This window comes from Oryx dammah, unplaced genomic scaffold, assembly GCF_014754425.2.
Source record: "Oryx dammah isolate SB20612 unplaced genomic scaffold, SCBI_Odam_1.1 HiC_scaffold_14, whole genome shotgun sequence".
In the NCBI taxonomy this organism is placed as follows: Eukaryota; Metazoa; Chordata; class Mammalia; order Artiodactyla; family Bovidae; genus Oryx; species Oryx dammah.
Window position 1 is genome coordinate 34,011,753 of NW_024070198.1, and position 20,897 is coordinate 34,032,649.

General features: G+C 40.8%; 1 protein-coding gene and 1 pseudogene across 3 annotated transcripts in view; one reads left to right on the forward strand and one right to left on the reverse strand.

Annotated features, from left to right (window-relative positions):
• Nucleotides 1–20,897, reverse strand: part of ABLIM1 (actin binding LIM protein 1) — a 335,325-nt gene that overhangs the window by 243,999 nt on the left and 70,429 nt on the right. The gene's annotated exons all lie outside the window — the stretch shown is intronic.
• On the forward strand, nt 2,560–4,097 carry LOC120873921 (annotated as a pseudogene).

The following is a 20,897-nucleotide window of genomic DNA, read 5'->3' on the forward strand; positions in this document are numbered from 1 at the left end:
TTCACTTAATGAATTACATCTCACCAGATGGGCTTTTTAGTACTTTTTTTTTTGTACTAGGATTTAACAAAAATACTCCAACTTGGGGAGGCTCCTTTTACTATCAGCCTGGTTGTTCATCATGGCTTTGAATGTTGTTCCCAGACAAAATGCTGGTCTGAGGCCAGTCATGGACTTTGAGTCCTTCTGTATTAGGTAAAGGCTGTCTGAAAACAATGGCCCCATCCGGTAAGGTTCAGGAAAGAGGCATTTTTTTTCCTTTAGTAGTCAGTAATGCCCTGATGCAGGGCTGGATTACCCACCACCCACAGTCCAATTTTTCTCCCAGTTATTTTTGAACACCAAGGCTTTTGCAAATTAGAAATGTTATGAAGACAGTTTAAATGGAAAAAGATATTTAGTACAAATATCCCCAGCATCAGATGCATTTATAGGCTAAGACGTAGAAGGAAACTAGCATAATTGTTTTAAACGTGAGAACAGATCATTTAATTCCTGCAAGAGACACAAACTCCAGCACCCATTCTGAAATAGTAATTTAACATAAGGCACATAATCTACCCAATGAAAAGGAAAGACTACATGATCACATTGTTTAAATATAAAGCTTGATTAATTGAACATTCTCAGCTTACTTTCTTCTCCTTCTAGGTGGGTTTTTTGATTTGTTTTGAAATGGCTTTGGGCCATACTCTGGGGTCACCCCACCCTCCCTTCCTTGAGTCCAGACCACTGCCTGGAACTCTGTACCCCTGATAACATCCTCCTGACTTGGCCAAAGCACCAGGCGCCAGGCAAAAGATCACAACTGGACCACTCGTTGATAAAATGCTTGGCATTTGCAGAGCTGTCATATGTTAGCTGCTGCCAAAAGGCCAGTTGCATTTATTGAAATCTTCTGATTATGCCTAATGCCCAGCATGCTCATGACTGATTTCAGAGTTTAGCCCTAATGCTTTTTGTGTTAGTGTCTCAGGATTGTTACCATAAGGATAGAACAGAAGTCTTTTATAGCTGCATTTTTTTCTCATTAGTTTTCATTTCAATTCTAATGAAAGCTAGTTTTTCCTATTTCTTTGAAATCTCATATTATAATCCCTAACTGATTTTAAATGAAAGGGAGGAAAAGAAGCCACGTGTAGTGCTGTAGCATTTTCTGAGGCTAAAACAGGACTGTAGCTACTTGCCTGGGTTCCCTGCCTTTTATAAGGCAGGACAGCCCCAAGAGGGGATGGGACATGATTCGACATGGAAACTTTGACTTTTTGAAAAGTTAACCAATAAAGTAGTTCCTTCCTGGTTGTGGACCTCCAAATTTGACTTCTGTTAGCTGAACCAGAGATACTCTGGCAGTTTATCAGAATGCAGACTCCTATTGCTTAAAAACTGTTTACACAACTATCTTCCAATTAAAAGGCAATGGTACACTTACATTGTCATTCTAAAATCAGAGACACTGCTGTGTGTTCTTTACCTTACATAACTAATCACCTGAGAAAGCTGCAGCAGAAATCTTTCCCAAATGATGCTCATCAGAAGTCTTCCCAGGAAACCAAAATTAATCTATTAAAAAATTGCATATTCACCTATATTTGAGAAATGCTTCATTAAGCATTGTTCAACAGGGAGCTTCTCAGAGACCTTGATAAGCATGTGTGCCTTGTAACTCTTTGAGAGAAACATAAAGATGCATTTTCTAAATTTATTCGATGAGAGAATGCCCAACCCCAACACAAAGATTAACTGACCACAAAACTGAGTTTGGAAACTACACTAATGAAGCAGAGGGCTAGCAAGGAATGTAGAGATCAGAGAGCAATCTTAGAGCCAGAGGAATTCAGAAACTTGCCAAGGCCACACAGAATGTACAAGGAGGAGAATTCTGACCAGCAACATTCAGTCCTGTTATCTGGATGGCTACCATAGGCCTCAGTGCCTGGTTCTGTTTGCAAGTCTGGTCCCCAGTGATGCTAAGCTTGGAACATAGATACTGCGTGTTCCTAGGCAAACAACACATCGTAAGGCAAATGATGTTAAAAGACCGGGCCTAGGAGATGCCGCCTACCATAATACAATTTAACGACAGAGCTGAGAGTAAAAAATAGCAGATATCAATAACAAAACACCCACAGGGCCCTGGCCTCCTCTTTTAAACTGAGCAGAAGAGGCAGAAACTTGAAGCAAATTTAATTCCCTAAGAAGAATGATTCTATTGGGAAAGATGGAAACTAAATTTCTCAAAAGGTCACATTCAATAAGGAAAAAGACTCCTCTAGACCCTAATGAGAAAAGCATAGGAAGGAAACAAGTTAAGACTGATTTGTCATTTCCCTTGAACTTGTGTTCCAATGTTATTTGGTTATACGCCCAGATAAGTGCCCCAACCCAAGCTCAGCTACGTGACTCCATGAGAAAGAACAATGTCAAGAACTAAAAGAGGACCCTGGTCCTCAGGCAGGCCCTCGAGTGCCAGTAAGGCAGCACCGAGGCCACGAGGAGAGGGTGACGAGGCCACCACGCAAAGACGAGTGGGCCAGGCCCGGCCAAGCGACCACCGCCATGAGCAGCTCCTCGGGCACCCTGAAGCTGGGCAGCAAGATCAGCGTCATCTCCAAGGCACAGATCCACTACAAGGGCATCCTCTACACCATCGACTGGGACAATGCCACCGTGGCGCTCGCCAAAGTGAGGAACTTTGGTACTGAAGACCGTCCCACAGATAGGCCTGCCACCCCCCTAGAGAGGAGATTTATGAGTACATCATCTTCCGGGGAAGTGATGTCAAAGATATTACTGTGTGTGAACCTCCAAAAGCTCAGCACACGCTCCTTCAGGATCCTGCTGTCCTTCGATCTTCCCTGGGCTTGGGTTGGGCTCCTCCTTCCAGCCATAGGTGCCTTACAGCCCCTTCCGAGGGAAGCCACCCTACAGCCAGCTGGTGGGCAGCTCCCTGCTTAGCCAGCAGTACGCTGGCCTCCTTGGGTTTAGGAGCCAGATTTCCATCTGTCTCAGTTGGCAAGAGCCCCATGGTGGAGCAGGCCGTCCAGACTGGATCTCTTGATAACTTGAACTCTAGGAAGCTGTTACCTGGTGAGGGCACCGTGGGCATGCAGCTCAACAGGCGCTCAGCCCCACTTGCAGCAAGGCCGCCACCGATATAGCTCAGAGGCAGCTGTGCAAACTCAACGGCCGGTGAATGACAGAGAACAGAAGACCTCAGAGGAGGTGCTCAGGGAACAGATGAACAAGGAACCGCTCCGGAGGGCAAAGCTGTCCAACTAACATCAAGGAAAACACAATCAAGTTTGAAGGCGACTTTGATTTTGAGAGGGCAAATGCCCAGTTCAGCCGAGAAGAGCTGGATGAGGAATTTAAGAAGAAACTGAATTTTCAAGATGACAAAGCTGAGAAAGGGGAAGAGAAGGACCTGGCCGTGGTGACCCAGAGTGAAGAGGCCACTGCTGAGGAGGACCATGTGGGGCCCCGCTGCTACTACAACAAGTCCAAGTCCTTCTTTGACAACATGTCCTCTGAACCCAAGACCAGTTCCAGGTGGATGATGTGGGCTGAGGAGAGGGAGCTCAACACGGAGACCTTCAGGGTGTCAGGAGGTTCCTCCGAAGCCATAGTTTCTGGGGTGGATTTCGAGGGGGCAGGGGCAATGGTGCAACCCACCGTAACCCAACTTCCCACAGAGCTGGGACTGGCAGGGTGTAAGGAGGTAGCCAAAGTTTCTTGCTGAAGCAGCACCAGCGCCAGGCTGTGTCTACGAGAACGATGGAGAACAGTGCACTTACTGGGGGAGACACGGTCACTTCGTTTACTGAGTTTGGAAAGTCCACTTAACGTTTTGAACTGAACTTGGACGTGGTCTGAGTTAGAATCTCTTCTTTGGGGAAGTGTACATGGGAAACCGCTTTGAGCTATTTCTAACCTATTTTTCCTTTTCAGTTGTGTACAGCCTGATTCTAAGCCTGATTTGGTGTTCTGCAGAAGGGTTCCAGAGTGAAAGTGTGATCCTCACTTTGTGACCTTTCCTGGACAGCTTTGACTTTGAAGGTGGAACCAAATTTCATTTGGAAAATGCAAAAAAAAAAGAACTAAAAGAACTTGCAGTTCACCACCACGTAAACAGAAAGCAATCTGACGGTGGCTTCATCTGGATTTGTATGGTCTTTATGGCTTACAATGACCTCTGTGCTACTCGAGCCAGTTTCTGCGGATGATTTCCAAGTGGATCCCATGTCATTATTTTCGTGACTGGAAATGAAGTTTTATAGACTTCACTAAGATAATAACAATGCCCATAACATATGGATGTGATGTATTTCAGCTTCATAAACTGCAAATAGAACAGCCTTATTATAATTCACAGCTCACATTTACTTGGGGCTCACTCTCTGCATGTATTGAACAAAGAATCTCTCATTGATTTCTAATAACCCTCTGTGGCAGGTACCATTACCATCTCCATCAGAAAGATGAGGCAACTGCAACAGAGAGAAGTTAAAGAAATTGCCCAAGGTCATTGCACTAATAAGCGATGCAGCTGGGACCTGGACACAAGCAGTCTGAGTCAGAGACCATGGCCAGGATGCTAAAACTCCCTCAAGAACATTAAACAGTTCAGGCAAATCATTAAATCAGAGAAGGTGTCAAGGCCATCTCCATGCCTGAGACAATGGTAGGGATAATCCAAAACATAAATTTAGCAGTATAAAAAGTAAGAATACATTGAAGTCTGCTACTGCTTTTTGCAAAAAGCCTAAATACTGAAGAGTATATGGGAGATTGATTTCAGAAGAATCACTTTTCAGAATCATATGATGTTTTCATGAGATTCTTCACTATTTGTCTCCTTCACAAAGAGACTTCATCAGTGGCTAGTACCTGTCTCTGCGTGGGCTGCAGTGAAGGGACCACCATCATGGCAAACTGCTTCCCCAACCTCACGCCCACTGTGTACAACAGTGTTCCATGCTCGTATTGGAGTTGCCATCTGACACTTACTTTAGACCTCACTTCTTTTTATTTTGTACTAGGGTATAGCCAATTAATAACATTAGGTGAACAGTGCAGGCATTCAGCCATACATATACATAAATCCATTCTCCCCCAACCTCCCCTCTCATCTAGGCTGCCACACAGCATTGAGCAGAGTTTCATGTGCTATAAGTAGATTCTTGTTGGTTATCCATTTTTACATGTCCATCCCAAACTCTTTAACTATCCCTTTTCCCCATCCTTCCGTCCAGCAACCCTAAGTTCATTTAAGTCTGTGATAAACCCAACTTCTTTCTTGTTCTGGCCCTATTGTAACTCACCAGTGATCCTAGGCCAATCACCAAACTAACTTCTAAATCTGTTCAATGGGCGAATAATACCTGCTCTATCTACATCAGAAGAGTTAAGAGATAATAGGGCCACCCAAAATTTCTATCAACTCTTTTTTCTTTTCTTTTTCTTTCTTCTCTTCTTTTTCTTCCTTCCTCCCTTCATTTTTTTCTTTCTTTTCCTTTCCTCTTTTTTGGCCAATACTTGCCAAAAAGGACTTTAAATGAAATTTCAATAAACTGGACTCCCCACATCAAACAATAAGCTGGATGGAAATAGGGTAGCTGGTACACGGGAACCCATCACCTGAATTTAAGGTTATCCTCATCACTGCTGGATGCTGACCCTTAATATTTGCTACCAGTGCCCCCAAATGGGACTAATACTGGACTAATGTTTTTCAAGCAGTTATTCTGTACCAGGGACTAAGATAAGCATTCTTAAGTGTTTCCTCATAACAGCCTTAGTAGGTAAGTGCTTGGAAGAAGGGTATATCAGCCTTTCTTTAACATATGCAAAGACTAAGCTTAGAGAAAAAGCAATTTTTCTCAAAGTTGCAGCTTGTGGTCAGGGGGACAGGGACTTGAACTCAGGTCCACCTGTTCATTACTGTGTTAGAGTGAGGTGTGATCAAGAGGCTAAACCGCAATATCCTTGAGCCTTATCCACATCACTCTGTGTGCAATTAAGCAGTATCAATGTTGTTGTTTGTGTGAACCTTTTCAAATAACGAGGAACTAATTCAAAGCAGAATGTGCTTAGTGGTTGTCATCAGACACCTTCTACATGCCTTTTCCACAGCCAAGAAGCGCACAGCCATGGATTTGCTATTTCCCTCCTCTCTCAGTCTCACCCAGCCTATGGGGCTAGCCTGCTGCTGCTGCTGCTGCTAAGTCGTGTCAGTCGTGTCCGACTCTGTGCGACCCCATAGATGGCAGCCCACCAGGCTTCTTGGTCCCTGGGATTCTCCAGGCAAGAATACTGGAGTGGGTTGCCATTTCTTTCTCCAATGCATGAAAGTGCAAAGTGAAAATGAAGTCACTGAGTCGTGTCTGACGCTTTGCAACCTCACAGACTGTAGCTTACCTGGCTCCTCCACCCATGGGATTTTCCAGGCGAGAGTACTGGAGTGGGGTGCCATTGCCTTGCCTAGAGGGGATTAAAAAATATTCCTTACTCTCTGCCAAAATACTAGGCATTTCTCTTTCCTGTCTCATTTGGGGATTCCAGTCTTTCTGTGCCTTTGAAAAAGTTGCAATGATACAGTCTAAAATGAAAAAAAAAATTACTGCAGATTGAGGAGATTCTACTTTTGTCTCATTATAGGAGCACCAAACGTTAAGTTAGATCATGATTGACCATAGTCTGGATTTTCATAATTTTCACATTAATTATCAGACATATGACCATTGTGATGGCAAAACATTCCACTTGTAGCTTCACCCCTAGAGAAAGAAGGCTATTTATTGACTGTGCTATATACAGCGGGCTACATTTTATACGGGATTTTTTGTTGTTAGAGGGTAGGAAAATGGATAAACACCTAGAACACTTGCCCTGGAGATGCTACCACATCATCCGTCCCACCTGCATCTTTCAGGGTGTACCACTAGCAACCAGTTTGAAAGCTGTATTCTCTTTGGAAGCTTTATTCAAAGGTAGGGAGAAGAGAATATGCCGCATTTTAAAGAGAATGAGAATGCTACTTCAAACCACTGTCTCTGATTCAAATCTCCAGTATAATTTAGGAAACTGTGAATTCAACTTAACATTCTGTACCACCCTGTCTAGTTAACAATTCACTGACAGTAAAGCATTCATATCTAATCTTTAAGGAAAGTGATTACTTATTTATGGTCTCACGGAAGCCAATAATTTCAAAGACTTTTCTATTGACTTTTTTTTTTAACATTTTTTTTTATGGAGACTATTTTTAAAGTCTTTATTGAATTTTTTTACTGTTTTATGCTTCTGTTTTCTGTTTTCGTGTTTTGGCCAAGAGTCATGTGGGATCATAGCTCCCTGGCCCGGGGTTGAATCCACACTCCCTGTACTGAAAGGCAAAGTCTTAACCATTGGGCCACCAGGGAAATCCTCCCATTGACATTCAAAAATCTTAATGGTTTGTTTCTGCCCACTTTCAATTTTCACCTCTTCTAAAATCATTTGTTTACTTTAGCAAAGGGAGTTGGACTAGTCTATAACTACATACATCACACCTCACACCTCTATAAACCTAGTTAAAAATCAAAAACCAAAAGAAAACAAAAATCTTTCTGCTCTGTTCCAAATGAAAGAGGATAAGCCTAACTTAAGGTATGTTTAATGACAGAGCAAAAAACAAAACAAAACAACATGCATTTAAATCTTTCAAAATAACACTGAGGATGCCTACTTAAACCTTTTTAGGTTTCCTAATAACCAGCCACTTCCACTTTAAGAATGAGATAGCTGATGGCATCACCAATGTAATGGACATGAACTTGGGCAAACTTTGGCAGATGGTGAGGGACACAGGCCTGGCGTATTGTAGTCCATGGGGTCGCAAAGAGTTGGACACAACTAGGAGACTGCACAATAACACAATAATCAACCATTGGGGTCAAAGACAAAATTGCCTTTAGCCTTCAAATGCCTCTCCCCAATGGTAGCCTTCTAATACTCCAAGCCCTGTTCCCTGAGAACACAGGAACAGACAGTACAGAAGCTAGAGGGAGCCTTCAGATCATCATTAGTCCAGTAGTTTTCAAGTTCATACACAGAAAATTGAGGCTTCTTGGGGACTGGTAAGGGATTAGAAAAAATAGGGCTGACTCTGGCTCCTCCCCAACTTCCACCAGAGAAAATTCAGCTCATCTAATTTATTTCCTGGGCTTCCAGACGAACTTTTGTTTGAAAAGGATTTCATAGCTAAAAACATATGCTTTGAAAAATTCCCATTCTGTCCATTTCTTTCATGTTAGGAAGGAGGTAAATAGAGACCATGAAAATCTAGGACTGATCCCAGGTTGCAGAATAAGTGACTGGCCCAGCCAGGGTTACAGGCAACCATGGGCTCTGAGTCACGTTCTCCAGAGTAAGCACTGTCCCCAGATTGCAGAGGGCACAGCTCCTAACGGACACATCCCTGTCCTCATTCAGGAACGTGCCCGGGTCTGTCTGTTACCACTCTTCCGGGAACTGCCCGCAGTTCTGGGAGCAGGCTCACAGATGAAGTAGTGATCGTACTCTTGTTCTCAACATCTTAAAAATACTAAAATGAGAGGCCAGGGACAGGAAAGCTGCCAGAGCCCTGTTAATTTAAGATGAAAAATAAAACCTTTCTGAAGTTGAGTGCAAATCCATAGAAAACAATGTTTGCTTGATAAAATTTGAATTTACCCTCAAATTAGGATGGAAGCAGGATCCACCCGGCTTGCTGTGATCTTCATTCTTAAAATCTTGTTACTTAGCCAGCCACAGCTGAGCTCACTGCGTGGGGTCCAGCCCCAGGGCCGCTCTAGTACTCATCAGGATAACAGCCTCTGCAGTCAGCCTGGGAGTGCATCCTGGATAAATATCGCCGTCACCAGCTCCAGGAAGGTGGGTTCCACTTTTTGTAAAATGTGATGAAACCATAGTGTGAGCAACAAAAACTGATGAATTAGACTAACTATTCCAGCTATCTCTAGAGCCTCTGATTTACAAAGGAATCCTTCAAATAACATTACATTACATCTTTCGTTACTCAGTCGTGTCTGATTCTGTTTTGAGCCCATGGACTATAGCTCACCATGGGCTTCTCAGTCCATGGAATTCTCCAGGCAAGGATACTGGAGTGGGTTGCCATTCCCTTCTCCAGTATTTAAATAGACTCCTAAAATAATCCTAGTTGCCATGCACTAGGTAAGTATCGAAACAAATTATCTTACCTATATGTACCCCAGCTTTATCAATTATAAAATGGAGATAATAAAGCACCTACCCTATGAGGTGTCATAAGAATTTCAGTAAACAGTGCCTGGTGTATATAGTAACCTCTATATAAACATTAGACATTGTCATTGTTGTTACTCTTATTTTGTTGTTTTTTTGTTTTTTTTTTTTTTTAATTAAGTGTTAGCAAGGCCAGGGATGAGAAAGAGGAGCCCTGCCAATTTTTTTTTTTTTAAGCAACAAAAGCCTGTTTTATTTTTCCAAATACAGATACAGAAGTTTGCATGTTTTGCAAATATTGTTTCAAAGCAACATTTCTATATACAGTGCCTTCTGTTCTAACAGCGCATAAACATAGACATGTATCCACAGTGCAATGTTGGCTCATCAAGGGTCCACCTTGCATACACTCATCACTTAAAGAAACAAAATGGTTAGTCAAACCAGAACTGTTTTTGTCAAAGCAATTTTTCTTTTTTTATAGGTGGATAGTTTTTCTCAAAAGAAAACTTAGGTAGTGTACATATTTCTAAATGGTAACAGTAATATTTGCAAAGAGCAGTTTCCAGTACTCCAGCTTGGGGTTAATTCAACTTGACCAAGGAATTGGGGATGGAGCCCCTCCAACATGGCTTTAAATTAGGGAAGCACACTGAAGTCATCAGAACTTCAGAGTCATCCCCGCTTCCCAAAGGACAGAAGTCACAATGAGTGAAAAGGGATTATTTCCTTTACAAAAAGCATAAAATAAACCCAATAATGACCACTTGGTAAAGTTAGGGTAACTCAGTTTCTTCTTCCATCTTGAAAAAGATGTGAGATTTGACCACCATTACAGCTTCCCCAGAAGTGATGGTCAAATGTGTTTTCAGGAAAGAAAAATCAGTAATTTAATAGTATTAATACAAGTCACTGTACCTCACAGTTGTGGCTACAGAAAATCATCCTGTTTCTTCCCTTTTCGGACAAGCATCACACAGTTCTTAAAATGTGGCCATCTGATAAATTATACAAAATACAGATGTCATGCACACTCCTTGAGCGTTTCTTCCCACACCGAAAGTACTAACATTAGCAATGGGAAGCAACCTCACAGAGGAATTGTGTCAGCTTTATCACAGATGTTGTAGCCACATGTATTCCCTCTGATAGATAAGCTCCAGCAGGTCAACTTGCCCTATATTCATTTTATATCAAATGGTGAATTAAATCACTAGACAAAGCATTCCCTGAAACAGGTCTTGGTACAGAGGCCCTTGTGAGCCCTGCCAATTTAAGATTAAAAATGAAATTGTTCTGAAGTTTAATGTAAAGCAATAGAAAATAATAATTGGTTGATAAAAGAATTGGAATTGGAATTGACAGATTGGGGTGATTCCACTGCTTTTCTGCTCAAACTTGACCTAGAGCGGCAGCCTCGCCATCACCTGGGAACTGGTTAGAAATGCAGAATCTATCTCAACATCCAACTCCACTCCCACTTACTGGATTAGAATCTGCCTTCTAACGAGATCTCTAGGGAATTTATGTGCATGTTAAAGTTAGAGAAAGGCTACTTTATGGCACATACTGAGGTTTTAGCACTTGTAGGTTAAAGGAATAAGACCTCATTCTGTAGTTATATCTCCACGTGAAAAGTGAAAGTGTTAGTTGCTCAGTTATGTCCAACTCTTTTGCTACCCCACTGACTATAGCCCCCCAGACTCCTCTGTCCATGGAATTCTCCAGGCAAGAATACTGGAGTGGGTAGCTATTCCCTTTCCAGGAGATCTTCCCAACCCAGGGATTGAACCCAGGTCTCCCACATTGCAGGCAGGTTCTTTCATGAATGAGCCACCAGGGAAGCCCATATCTTCTCTTCAATCCTATACCTCCCATATTAGACGGTTTCAACCAACCTAAGTCTTAAGGTAGATGCTCCTTTCACGAGCCAGAATAATAATATGTCAGGAGCGCCTCAGAGCAGTGAAATCACTTCTTGTTAATAATGTCATCATCAAGTCATCATCAGTGGCTAACACTTATTGAACTCTTAAAATATGCAAGGATTAACACAAGGTGGTTTCTGAATGTTCTCAGTGAACACTCACAATACTCTTTCAAGTATTACTGTGTCCATTTTATAGATGAGGAAACTGAGGTTCAAAGAGGCTACATCACTTTCTTTTGTCCAAGTTGAATGGGGGAAAAGGTCTTTATGAAATTTACTCTCTTTCTCAAAATTGATGCCTAGAATATCATAATCAAGTGAAGTGGGGAGCTGTAATTTTCTTTCTTTTTACGTAAAGAAAACTGAGACACAGAGAGGGTGAATGAATGATGTAAAGTCCACAACCTGAAACCTAGGTCAGAACGAGGTCCATCAGGATTCTAGTTTTTCAGATTAAAGAATTCTTCTGCTAGAAATGCCAACAATAATATAATGGCATTGAAGGGGGTGGGGGATAAATACAATTTAAAGAAAGGTTTCCATACATGAAGCTCTGTACAGTCGAACAAAGGAATTTCCAATTTTAATATCTGAAATCAAGGTCTTACTGGAGTGTCAGCCTCTTTGGCAAACCAGCACGTCCAGATTTGTATTGCTGCAGCTTGTGTCAACTAAGTCCTTATCAGCACATCTCAGCTAACAACCTACACAGTGTTACTCTTGCACACCTGTGAAACTCTCCTAATTACAGCCTCTCCGATTTCTTTCACCAGCTCTCCGTCCAAGTTTGATATACCAAAGAGTTCATAATTCAGCAAGACTAGTCAAAACCATTCTTAGACAGCAGTCGTGTCATGAAGTCAACTACACAAGTTCAGAATCGAGTGATCAGGACCACTTACCCAGGCCCCAGTGAATGCCTGCTTCCTCTGGCCCTGAGGGCAGCAGGGAAAGAATCAGGATTTATTGACTAAACATTCTGTATTAGTTTCTGAGAGCTGTCACAAAAAAATACCAGACTAGGGTGACTTCAACAGAAATTTATTTTCCCATGGTTCTGGAGGCTGGAAGTTCAAGCTCAAGGTGTTGGCAGGTTTGGCTTTTGAGGCCTCTCCCTTGGCCTGCAGCCAGCCACCTTCTTGCTGTGCCCCCACAGGGTTAGCTGTGTGTGCGTATGTCTTGTTGTGTCTTTCTCTCTTTCCCTGTGTCCCAATGTCCTCTTCTTGTAAGGACACCAGTCGTATTAGATGAGGGCCCACCTTAACAACCTCATTTTAATTTAATTACATTTTTTTTTTTTTTTTGGCTGCACTGGTCTTTGTGGCTTTGTGAAGGCTCTCTCATTGAATGGAGTCATTGGAAAAGACCCTAATGCTGGGAAAGATTGAAGGCAGGAGAAGGGGATGACAGAGGATGAGATGGTTGGATGGCATCACCAACTCAATGGACGTGAGTTTGAGCAAGCTCCAGGAGATACTGAAGGACAGGGAAGCCTGGTATGCGGCAGTCCATGGGGTTGCAAAGAGTTGAACACAACTTAGCCACTGAACTGAACTGAACTGAACTGAACTGAACTGAACTGAGGGCTCTCTCTAGTTGCAGTGAGAGAGCAGGGATGACTCCCTAGCTGTAGAACATGGGATTCTCATTGCGGTGGCTTCTCTTACTACAGCTCCCAGACTCTAGAGCACAGGCTTCAGTAGTGGTACACGGGCTTAGCTGCCCCACCGCATGTGAGAACTTCCAGGACCACGAATTGAACCTGTGTCCCCTATATTGAGAGGAGGATTCCTAACCACTAGACACAAGAGAAGTCCCTAATGACATCTTCAAAGGCCCCATCTCCGAATTCACTTACATTCTGAGGTCCTATGGGGGATGAGGGTAGGGCGTCACAATGAATATGGGGAGAACACAATTCAGTTCACAGCTGATCATGAACAGATCTTTTCCTCCACTGTCACGAAGCCCTAGAGCCGGCTGAGGCCTTCTCATCCAGTTTGGGTCCAATAAGAAGCAAGAATCTGCAATAATCTGAATCTTTCACACCCGTGACCCAGACCACTCTGGAGGGAGACTGAAGAGGAGGGATTTGCAGACGAGACCGTTTCTTTTCAGTCTACGAAGCCTAGGTTCTTCCCTGCCCCAACTAATCACGAGTTCAGGTGAGGTCACTCTGGGGTGGCTTTTTAACAAAATTTAAATGGTACTTCTAAAACTGGCCTGAGTCAGGGACATGAACAATGACTACAGTACTAAAAAGTTCGAACTGGAAAGAACTGGAATCTGGCTGCCTGCGAGGCCCCTTGTGCCCAGAGGCACATGCTCCTGAGCAGTGAGGTGCTGAGTCCTGGGAGCTGGCACTGGACTTCCCAGACAGCTGTCCTGTGCAGCAGGACCACCCGGAGGTGGGAGCCAGCCCCGGCCAGCCCACTCAGCCCCCCGAGGCAGCACCAGGAAATGTCAGAGAGGGGGAGGGAGGGAGGGAGGGAAGCACAGAGTGAACACGTCAGGAGGCACAGGCTTCACACAGGGCGTGTGCGAACCCTCCAAACAATGAATCGGACATCAAGTTCCTGGGCGTCAAAACCATGATACCCTAGGAACAGAACAAGACTGAAAGTGAGAGTGCCATTTGCTATGAAAATGAAAACCCACACATTGTCAGTCTAATAAACTTCATTCATGTAGATGGCCCTAATTTTTAATTTTAGTAATTTAGCTATTCCTGACATCATTAATTTTTAAACTTAGATCTGAAAACCTTTCCATGTTGATATAAAATTCCATACTCTTTCTAGGGGTTTTAAAAGGTTGTTTTGCCATTTCATTTGGTATATGATAAATATACCAAATTTACTTGGACTTGAAAGTAAACGTTATGTTAGATCAGTATATTACTAAGTGTATTGAAGACTATAGTGTAGAGATCTCCTGCACAGAGGCAATGCAGAATATGAAACTAGAGAAGAAAATGACACCAGCAAGAAAACACAGGGAAAAATTAATTCCCAAATAGAAATTTCCTTATTAACCCTCTATTAATTTATTAATACCTGCAAAGAAACAACGAAGATTCACTAGACATTTGAGGAAAATGCACAGCACAAAATAGCACCAAGATGAAAATATAACCATATGATTCTAGAGAATATAAATAATTCATACAACAGACGAGGACCTAAATAAAAATTCAAATTCAATTCATATCCTCTGAGGTATTTGAGAATACACTGTATCCATAAAATAAAAATGGGAAAAGATTAAAGGAGCAATTGGGAAAAAAAGAGAGTTTGGGGAAATTAAAAATGATTGTGACAATGAAAAGAAATTCAATAGGCAGGCGAGGAGAAAACTTTCAGGAGATTTCCAAGAACATAGAACAAAATATAAGAGAGATTGAAAATATGAAAGAAGAATTAAGAGAGATGAAGGATGCCCAGTATTCATTTAATAGAAATCTCAGAAAGATAATACAGACAAGAGGGGAAAAAATAATACAAAAAATTCCCCAGACCCAAAGAAAGACACAAGGTCTTCATATTGCCTGGGCAAACCAGGTTCTGAATAGGATGAAGATAAATAATAAGACATATCTCGGTAGAATTTCAAATCTCTGAAGATATAAAGAAGATCCTTTTAGAGCTATCAGAGTCCAAATCAGGTTACCAAGAAAGGATAAGGACTCAAGCTGCCATCAGACTTGGCAGACATTCTGAATTTCAGAAGACAGTGGAACAAAATCTTTAAAGTCTTGGGGAAAACGTGGCTTTGAATCTGCATATGTGTACCAGGTCAATCAAGCACGTGGGCAAAATAAGGCATTTTCAGATATGCAAGGATCCCATTTACCTCCCACGCATCCTAACTGAAAAAAAGTTTGACTCCAAAGGAAAAATTTATCCTCAAACATAAAACTATAGGTTTCAAGAAAATGTAGAATTCGTTTAAGAATAAAATGATGGTGGTGTTGGTAGGCCAGGGGAGGGCAATGGAATCCCACAATGACAGCTTTGCAATAGATCTAGAAACATGGTTAGAACATGGTCAGGAGTCCAGGAAAACATCTCCAAGAAAGTAAATCTCATTCAACAAGTTAGTGTAATCAAGAAAATAGAGAATTTTAGTGATGATATTCATTTCACTTAGCAAGAATAAAACAGAAAATCATGGTGCAACTAAAGTATCATAAGTTTGAGCAAAAAAAGGATTATGGAAAAGGAGCCTTTGATGATCCTTGAACATCCTCTTAGAGCAAAACAGAATTAGTGCCCCAAAGAATTCCTTCTCTACAGGTCCAATCACATACTTGCTTTGCAGTGAAGAATATTTATATAATTTCAATGTTATAAATGCTTTCTATTGGTTTTTCAGAATTCAAAATCAACCTATCATAAACAGGAAAGTCTGAAAGTTAGAAGGTTTACAATATTATAAACCTTGACAATGTAAAAGTAAGGTATAGAGGAGAGTAGTGAGAAGGCAGAAAAAGTGGGTAAGAGAAGAAAAGTGAGGTGAAGGACTGGGAATTTCCTCCTTTCACATCATAAGGAGTCAGGAGATAGTATCTAAACTCAGATAAAATATAGCAGTATATAATTTAGAGTTATAAAGACAATCAACAGTAGAATTAAAACTGATAAAACTCTAGAAGTGAGTAATAAGGTTCCTAGTTTAAGAGACATTGTTGAAAGAAATGCCAATGCTAACATATTACTTAGAATTATGCTTCCCTGGTGGCTCAGACAGGAAAGAGTCGACCTGCAGTGCAGGAGACCTGGGTGTGATCCCCGGGTTGGGAAGATCCCCTGGAGGAGGGCATGGCAACCCACTTTAGTATTCTTGCCTGGAGAATCCCCATGGACAGAAGAGCCTGGTGGGCTACAGTCCATGGAGTCACAAAGAGTCAGACAGGACTGAGCGACTAAGCACAGCACATAATTTAGAATTATAGTAGTACTCTTTAGAAGTAAAAAATGAACTTTAAACAACAGCTATATTTGTTATAAAAGGGCAATACAAGAAATCCTTGTGGTAATGAAACTGCTTTATGTCTTGGTTGAATCAATGTCAAAAATACTGCTTGTGATAGTGTACTGTGAAACCGGAAGGTATTGCACAGTTCAATGACAGAGTTAAGCAAAAATTTATTTTAGTGATTATATTCTTAATTCTACCAAAGAATCCTACCAAGTTAATGCATTTTTTTTCTTTTTCCAGCTTTACTGAGGTATAACTGACAAATAAAATTGTAAATGTAAAACTTAAATGATCAATAGATTTTCTACAAAGGTCCCAAGGCAATGCAACCAGGAAAGAAGACATTTCAACAACTGGAACAACTGGTTATCCATGTGGGAAAAAATTAAACCTCAATCCCTCCCTCACAGTTCACACAAGTTTATTTTGAGTTGAATGGCAGATGTAAACCTAAATCCAAACCTATAAAGCTTTTAAAAGAAAACATAAAGTACCTTTCTTCCTTTGCATTAGGCAAAGATTTCTTGAATAGATAGGATACAAAAAAATACAAACCATAACAGTTGATAAATTAAACTTCATTGAAATTAAAAATTCTGTTCATTAAAAGGGACTGTTAAAATAAATAGGCAAATCTCAGGCTAGGGGAAAAAACACTTGTGAAACATAAAGTAGACAAAGAACTTGTATTCAGCATATATTTTTAGGAAGTACTACAACTCAATAAGGAGACAACACAATTTAATAGTGGGGGGAAAAAACTTGACTGGCACTTCACAAAGAAAGATATGCAAATACCCATTAAGCACATGAGAAAGTTCTTAAATAATTAGTTATCAGGGAAATGCAAACTAAAATCACAATAAGATGCCTCTTTACCAAATTAAAATACTAAATGTTGATGATGTAAAACAACCGAAACTCTTAATAGGTTGCTAGTGAGAATATAACTTGGTACAATAACTGCAGGAAAAGGGTTGTCATTTTCTGATAAAGTTAAACATACACCTTCCCTTGGCCCAGCAATTCCACATGTAGATCCTTATTCAAAGGAAATGAAAAAAAAAAAATCCACAAAAGACTTTTTGGAGTATTTTCATAGAAGATTTAATCATATTAGTGAAAAGTCATATAAAAAAGTCAAATCTCCATTGATAGCATGAATAAACAAATTGTGGTATAGCTGTATAGTGGGATACTATATTTACCAGGAAAATGGAATGACTGCTTCTACATACAAGGACATGCGTGAATCATATAGACCTTATGCTGAGCGAAAAATGCTTTATACAAAAAGAGTACAAATCCTTTACCTGAAGTTCTAGAAGGGGCAAATCTATTTAGAACTATGGTTGTCTAGGGGTAAGAGAATCACTGACAGAAGACACAAGGGAATACCTGGGGATGTAGAAATGTTCAATATTGTGATAGGAATTATATGGATATATCCATTTTAAAAAATTTTATAGGTAAGATCTCCACATTTCAATGTATGCCAATTACACCTTTAAAAAGTAACTTAAAAAACAATACAGGGGGTGGAAATTTAGATCAAACAAGAATGGCAGAGTTTTGCTAACTGAAACTGGGTGATGGACATGTGAGGTTCATTATACTACTTTGTTTACTTTCTTTTATTATGGAAATCTTCAAAAACATGCTGAGGAACAAAGGTACAATGAATTTTAACTTTGTATATGGCAACATGATTAGGTAGATGCTTAGAATTCTAATATTTAAGCTTAAACATTCAACTTTTACTACGTTTATTATTTTATTATTAATTTATTTTTTAATGGTAAGCTAAAAAGATAAGATTTCAACCTGTTATTTCCAAGCTTTTCTCTCTAAATACCACATTATAAGTGAGGAAAATCTTTACTGCTAGTAAGCAAAAAAATAAATTGCAGATAATCATTAATTAATTATCCTTCTCAAACATTGACTTTTGAAACATGGGTAGTCCAGTGATTTACAGCAGAATTTTACTTAGATGAGTGAAATGCATGAACATGGTGAAGATCACAGAGTTTGCAGAACTTAAAAAAGGTGTTAATTACAAAAGTGATTCACTTGTATTTTATCATCAATGTTTTCTACGTTTCTTATCTTTACCCAAAAGTCTATCATGACTATACATTAAACAACATATGAGTAAGAATAAAAACACTTCATAATGATACAACATTTAATATCCCTAGAAGTTTTCATATAAATAAGAAGTCAACTCCACCAATTAAAACTCACTTTCAACATTCAGGCATTTAGCAACTCTCAAGCCATTTGTTCTTAAAAATAATATTTAATTATTTCTTGATTTTTTAAATAGAAATTATATGGATACCATTGCTTTTAAATATATGGATTTCAGGAGTAGCTAAATAAACTAATTTAGATATTTGTAAACACTAACAGAGAAACTCTATTATATATAATTTATACTGAATGAAACAATAGTTATCCACAGAATAGCCTTTGTGAAATACAGTATTATGAGTTTACAAACTTAGAAATAAAATAATCTATGCTCCTTCTGTTCATCCTTCATACTCCCTCCCTCACAGACACACTTTCCACCCAATGATCAAAAGAATTTTACTTGCCTTCAATGCTCAGCTTAAAGATCACTTCTCCCTTGAAGCTATCGCTTCAGTCCAATCCCTGACTACATTTATCACACTACCTTCTGCTGCTACAGCAGGTTGTCTAACTGCTTTGCCTTATAGAATTGCTTGTCTATATATGTGTCTTCCAGTAGGTCTGTGTTTTAACTAGTAGTGGATGAAGTGGCAGGTATTATTGTACCCATTTTACGGATGAGAAACCAAGGACTAATCAAGATGAGAAAACTTTCCCTAAGGTTCCATCACCTACAATGGCAGCCTCAGGATCCCAGTATACGCTGTCTGTCTCTCAAGCTTAAAGACTGCAAGAAACTGTCCTTTGAAACTCCTACGCCATTTAGGGTTTAATCATCTTTTTTGCCTCCAAAGTACCTGGTCTGTGCTTTACACATTACACATGCTATAAGTGCTGGTTGAGTTTGATCTTAATTTACATTATGTACTGTGAGAGTAGACTTTATTTTGGGGGCTCCAAAATCACTGCAGATGGTGACTGCAGCCATGAAATTAAAAGACGCTTGCTTCTTGGAAGAAAAGCTATGACCAACCTAGTGAAAGTGAAGTCGCTCAGTCGTGTCGACTCTTTGTGACCCCATGGACTACAGCCTATCAGGCTCCTCCGTTCCTGGGATTTTCCAGGCAAGAGTGCTGGAGTGGATTGCTATTTCCTTCTCCAGGGGATCCTCCCGACCCAGGAATCAAACCTGGGTCTCCGGCATTGCAGGCAGACGCTTTACCGTCTGAGCCACCAGGGAAGCCCTCTAAACCAACCTAGAGAGCATATTAAAAAGCAGAGACATTACTTTCCCAACAAAGGTCTGTCTAGTCAAAGCTATGGTTTTTCCAGTGGTCATGTATGGATGTCAGAGTTGGACTGTGAAGAAAGCTGAGCGCCAAAGAATTGATGCTTTTGAACTGTGGTGTTGGAGAAGACTCCTGAGAGTCCCTTGGACTGCAAGGAGATCCAACCAGTCCTTCCTAGAGGAGATCAGTCCTGAACACTCATTGGAAGGACTGATGCTGAAGCTGAAACTTCATACTTTGGCTAATACTTTGGCCACCTGATGTGAAGAACTGATTCATTGGAAAAGACCCTGATGCTGGAAAAGATTGAAGGCAGCAGGAGAAGGGAACAACAGAGGATGAGATGGTTGGATGACATCACCGACTCGATGGACATGAGTTTGAGCAAGCTCTCAGAGTTGGTGATAGACAGGGAGGCCTGACACGCTACAGTCCATGGGGTTGCAAAGAGCTGGACACGATTGAGTGACTGAACTGAACCGAACCGTGAGAATAAAGTATTGAATTGAAGGAGTTTTATCAGTTCACTCTTTAGAACAGAGCGCAGAGGTTCCAAGCAGAGGGGCATGTCCACCGCCGCCCTCTGCTGAAGAGCCAGTTCTTGTACAAGAGTTGCACACCTTTTCACTAGAGTGAGCTTGACTCCTTTTCAGAGTCAGTGTACCCACTAAATCTTTACCCCTAGAGAAATCTGTGGATTTTCTTTGTAGAAATAGTAAGCACAGTGTATACTCACATGCCCAGGAATGCCATTAAAAAATATTTGACTTTTGCTCCCATGAAACACAAGTGTCTTCTTGGTGTGGTTAGCATCAGCAAGGACCAACTCTTTTTTTCTTTTTTTGATCAGTGAGAGTGATAGTTCATTGTAGTTTTGTATTTTTTATTAGCAATGTATGTATATGTGTATGCACAGTCGTGTCCAACTCTGTGCAACTCCATGAATTATAGCCCGCCAGGCTCCTCTGTCCATGGAATTCTCCAAGCAAAAACACTGGAATGGGTTGCCATTCCCCTCCCCAGGGGATCTGGGACGAACTTTTGAATGACATGAATTCTATCTGTGAGCTTACACTCAGGCTGCCATACCCCACCTGTACTTGGCATTTCTGTGGTTTGGCTTTTGTAGTTACTCAGTGGTTTAAACAATTTCTCTCTCCTTCCCTGCTTCTCCCTACCACACATACTCTATCGCTTATAACACTGCATCTCTGGAGTACCTTGGAGTAACAACAGTTTAAATCATGGCAACATAAACTGTAAAAAAGTACCTTAGAGTTCTTCTCGGTAGAATATTTGCATGAGCGGGA